The sequence below is a fragment of the Cynara cardunculus genome, unplaced genomic scaffold (assembly GCF_001531365.2).
Source record: "Cynara cardunculus var. scolymus isolate 2C unplaced genomic scaffold, CcrdV1 Un_Scaffold_1471, whole genome shotgun sequence".
NCBI lineage: Eukaryota > Viridiplantae > Streptophyta > Magnoliopsida > Asterales > Asteraceae > Cynara > Cynara cardunculus.
Genome location: NW_020200775.1, coordinates 91,630 through 97,515, shown reverse-complemented (window position 1 = coordinate 97,515; position 5,886 = coordinate 91,630).

Here is a 5,886-nt window from a genome sequence, read left to right as displayed (position 1 = left end):
TCTTACTTGTTCATATATTCGTTATATATATGAAAAGTTGTTTTACGTAAAAGTTTTGGTGATTATCACCCTGCAATAACATAAATAGGGTAACTCACTAGTCCTTCCGGTCTAACCCTCGTTTTGTGATTTTGAACATGTATTGCAGGAAGTGCAGAAGGTAAGGGAAAAGGGAAAATGTGATAATTTTATTATATGTTTATCGTCATGAAGAATGGCTGATGATATGTATAGTTTTGAAATATGAATCTGGATTAGTGCAAGAATTGTATTTTGAATTTTTAGACCATGTATTCTCTACTGGTAGATTCTTGTAGTAAGAGACCAATGTGATGTATAAACATGTATTTCTTGCGTATGAAGTATGTGTTACATGCAATATGTGGTATGGGGTGTTACAGAAAGTGGTATCAGAGCATGAGTTTAAGGGATTTAGGTATTCAACAGCATGATACCTAGACTTAAACTGTTTTATTGCATGTTAAGGGTCCCGGACATAGTTAGCACCATTGGAAATAAATTTGATGAGTTGAAGGAACAATGTGTAAGGTAAATTTTAATTACATCTGGCCAATGTAATTATGAATTTACAGGTACATATCTGAACTTCAATACTTTATTATATTTGAGAATGTGAATACGTGATTATTAACACTAAAATCTACAGATGTCTAGCCGAACTCGAAGATCTGAAAGAACGGCTCGTCTAGAATAAGAGGAAAGAAAAGAATCACCTGTTAATCTTCCAACTAGCACTTCCGGAAATAGAGGTCGGAGAAGGTCAAGGGGTAGAGGCAGAGGAAGGACTCAGTCACAAGGAAGGGGTCAGACTGAAGTACATTCTGAACATGAAGAATCCCATTCTGGGAATGTTCAAGAAAGATCGATGCCACATCCATAATATGTAACTAGGGATATGTTGGCTGAAGAAATGGAGAAGTTGCGGGAAACTCTGACATCCATCATGGGAATACCGGCTAGGGTGGAAACGGAAAGAGTGGAAGTTCATCCATCTGTTTCAGTCACCCACAAAAAAGGAAGAAGACATTAAGATGTTCTTGGCATGCAAGCCACCAACCTTTTCTTGAGAAAGAGATCCATTAAAAGTTATATGCTGGATCAAGGAGATTGAATTTGTGTTCAACACTATCAGATGTCCAAAATCTGATAAAGTTAGATTTGATGTTTCAGTATAGAAATCAAATGCTCTGTTCTGGTGGGAAGTTGAATCGTTGGCCAGAACGGATGTTTTACAAACGTTATCTTGGACGGGATTTGTGGAACGGTTCAAGGATCAGTTTTGTTCTAAAACTGCTGTACGACAAATGGAAGAGGATTTTCTGAAGCTAGAACAAGGAAATAAAATAGTTCGAGAATATACTTAGAAATTTATTGAATACTCCTGATTTGCCGAACACTATATTTCATTAGAATCTAGGAAGGTAGAACGGTATATTTGGGGTTTGAAACCCTCAATTAGAGAATTTGTAATTGCTATGAACCCCAATACCTTTTCATTAATTTGTGGATGCGGCTGAAGTAACAGAACGAAATAAGAATCGACAATCAGAATGAAAAGTTATGAAAAAGAGAAAATGGGAAGGGCCTTTGTCTAATTTTCGAGGGCCAAAAGCAGTAAAATATGATAACAGGTTTGAGCAGAAGATAGGTGAGAAAGTCTGTTCACAATGCCGACAGGTTCATCAGGGTAAGTGTAAGATGGACCCAAGAAAGTGTTATAAATATGGCGAAGCGGGCCATTTGTCAAGGAATTGCCCAGCCAACAGAAGGTGTTTTAATTGCAATTCACCGGATCATATTCGATCAAACTGTCCATTGTTAAGAACTCCACAGCTGACAATGGGAAGTAATGCGTCGGGTACTCGGGGAAGACCTACTGTGACCAGAGGAGGGCAAGGTGGGGCAAGGGGACGGTCCTTCCAGATGACAAAGAATGAGGCAGAGGCATCACCAGATATAGTAACAGGTACTTTCCTTCTAAATTCAATACGTGCTAAGGTGTTATTTGACTCTAGTGCAAACTTTTCGTTTGTGTCACCATCGTTTGCTCAAAATTGCATGTTTGAATTATGTGTTACTTGATGATGACTTAGTAGTTGATACTGCTAATAGTCAGGAAACTGTTATTAGTGTATTCAATAACTACATTATTGTTATTGAGGGTTGTGAGCTACCGATTTGGTTATTTTCTATGCCGATGAAGGAATTTATGTAGTGGTGGGTATGGAATGGTTGGCCAAGTATCAGGCTAGTATTGTTTACAATAAGAAAATGATCAAAATCACTTTGCCAGAGAGGGGAGTAGTTGTTATTTATGGTGATCGTCACAATCACCATACTAGTATTTTAACTGTGATGAAAACGCAGAAAAGTATCCAGAAGAAGTGCCAGGGATGTTTGGCTTATGTAATTGATTTAAAGAAAGAGAAAGGGAAGGAGGAATTAATTCCAATTGTTAATGAATATCCAGAAGTCTTTCCAGATGATCTATCTGGATTGCCACCAGACCGAGTTATTGAATTTAGAATTGATCTCATACAAGTGGCCGCACCAGTAGCTAAGGCACCATACCGGTTAGCTCCATCTGAATTGAAGGAATTGGTTACACAGTTGAAAGATTTGACTGATAAAGGATTCATTAGACCCAACACTTCACCATGGGGTGCTCCGGTCTTATTTGTCAAAAAGAACGATGAGTGTATGCGAATGTGTATAGACTATCGTGAATTAAACAAATTGACAATCAAGAACAAAATCCTTTGCCAAGGATTGATGATTTGTTTGATCAGCTGGTGGGGAAAGTTCTTTCTCCAAGATTGACTTAAGGTCAGGGTATCACCAATTAAAAGTCAGGGAGGAGGATATTGCAACAACAGCTTTCCGAACTTGATATGGATATCACGAATTTTAAGTTATGCCTTTCGGCTTAACTAATGTGCCTGCAGCCTTTATGGATTTGATGAATAGAGTATGTAAGGAATATTTTGATAAATTCGTTATTGTATTTATTGATGATATTCTTATATACTCTAAGACCGAAGAAGAGCACACAGAACATCTTCGTCTGATACTGGAATTATTGAAAAGAGAAAAGTTGTATGCCAAGTTGTCCAAGTGTGAGTTCTGGTTAAGGGAAATTCAATTTCTGGGTCATGTCATATCAGAGGTAGGGGTGAAGGTAGATCTAGTTAAAATAGAAGCAGTTGCAAAGTGGGAAGTTCTGAAAACTCCTTCTGAAGTCCGAAGCTTTTTGGGATTGGTAGGCTATTACAGTAAGTTCATCCATGAATTTTCAAAGATAGTTGTGCCATTGACCAAATTGACTCGAAAGAACATCAAATTTCAGTGGGAGGAAGAACAACAGAAGGCTTTCTAATTATTAAAAGATCAATTTTTGTTGTGCACCGGTGTTGACCCTACCTGATGAATCTGAAGATTTTGTGGTATACACTAATGCTTCAAAACTGGGATTGGGATGTGTTTTGATGCACAGAGGAAAAGTAATTTCTTATGCGTCAAAGCAATTGAAAGATCATGAGAAGCAATATCCAACTCATGATATGGAATTAGCTGCAGTGATGTTCGCTTTGAAAATATGGAGACATTATCTTATGGGAACAAAGTGTCAGATTTATACTGATCACAAGAGTTTACAACATTTGTTTAGCCAGAAAGAATTGAATATACGACAGTGTCGGTGGATTGAACTTGTAAATGACTATGATTGTGAAATTCTTTACCATCCAGGAAAAGCCAACGTGGTAGCTGATGCTTTGAGCAAAAAACAAAGGAGTGGGACTATTAAAACTATGGCAATAAGAATAAATTTAGTCCCTGATATCCATAAAGAGATTCTAAGATGTCAGAAAGAAGATATGAAGGAAGATCTTGTCAAATAAGAAAGGTTGGGTAAGATGATTACAACTCTGGAACCGAACAAGGAAGAACTTATGTGCTTTCAAGGGCGAATATGGATACCGTGTTTTGGAGATATCCGGAACACTATTTTAAATGAAATTCATAAATATACTCTATACATCCAGGCACCAATAAGATGTACATGGATTTGAAACCTTTTTATTGGTGGCCCGGATTGAAGAAGGACATAGCCAGATATGTTGAACAGTGTCTAACATGTCTATAGGTTAAGATTGAACATCAAAAGCCGTATGGAAGCCTTCAATCTTTGGAGATACCTGTATGGAAATGGGATCACATTACAATGAATTTCGTCATGAAGTTACATCGAACTCCAAAAGGGTACGACACGATCTGAGTGATTGTTGATCGTCTATTTGAATCTGCGTATTTTCTACCTGTAAGAGAGAATTACTCTTTAGAAAAGTTGGCTCAGATTTATATTAAAGAAATTGTAACCCGACACTGAGTTCCACTATCTATTATCTATAATAGAGATAGTCTGTTTACTTCAAAGTTCTGGGAAGGTTTGCAAAAAGGTTTGGGGTCTGAAATCAGACTAAGCACAACCTATCATCCGCAAACTGATGGACAAAGTGAAAGAACTATCCAGACTCTTGAAGACATGTTGAGAAGTTGTATCATTGACTTCGGGGGATCGTGGGAAGATCACTTGATGTTAATAGAGTTTGCATATAATAACACTTACCATTCCAGCATCCAAGCGGCACCGTATGAAGTACTGTATGGACGTAAATGCCGAACACCGTTGTGTTGGAATGAAGTAGGTGCAAGGCAATTAACGGGCCCTGAGATTGTTCAAGAAACTTCTGAAAAGATTGAACAGATCCGTGAAAGAATTAGAACAACACAAGACCGCAAGAAAAGTTATGCTGATAATCGTCGAAAGCCGATTGAATTATGTGTAGGTGATTTTGTGATGTTGAAAGTTTCGCCGTGGAAAGGTGTTATTAGATTCAGAAAGAAGGGTAAGCTCAGTCCAAGGTATGTTGGGCCATTCAGAATATGTAAGCGAATTGGACTAGTAGCATATCAGTTAGAGCTACCAGAAGAACTAAGTCTGATTCACAGCACTTTCCACGTGTCAAACTTGCGGAAATGTTTAGCTAATCCGGATCTAACTGTACCATTGACATGGGTTAAATTGGAAGGTAAACTGAACTTTGTAGAAACACAGAAGCCATAATGGACCGAAAGGTCAGGATGTTAAGAAACAAAGAGATCAGTTTGGTTAAAGTACAGTGGAAGTTTCACAAAGGACCAGAAGTGACATGGGAATTGGAATAAAAAATAAAATCATAATACCCGTGGCTATTTGATTAAAGGAATTCCAGGACGAAATTCTTTTGAGGGGTGGATAATGTGATAATTGGATCCTGGTTATCACCTAAGGTAATTAATACGTGATTATCTGATATATGAATACGTGAAAGCATGATAAATTGTTATATTTGATCATGTGAGTATGTATGCATATGCTTGAGTGTATAAAGTGAAATATTCATGCATAGGAATTACATGCACAATGACAAATGCATATAATATATATATATATATATATATATATAAAAGAATGCATGACTTGTGTGCATGGTTATTCATGCATGAATTGAGTGTATGTATTTATAAGTATATGCATGCATATAGGGGAAGAAAAAGAAGGCTGTAGTAGCCGACCTTATTTTGGAAAGTATTTAAGGAGGGTCATAACCTCCATCACATTTTCTTGCCATCTTTGGAAGAAAAAATTGTGCGATTTAGAAGGGAGGTTTGACCGAATTGCTTATCTTGAAAAAGGATTCATCTGATTTCTAAAGAAATTCATAAGGTGAGTAATTTAAATGTTTTACTCTCTTTGAAATGCATAAATAGATTATATAAACTTTTCATGTGGTTTGAAGTTTAAACCGTATGGGTGTTGTCCGG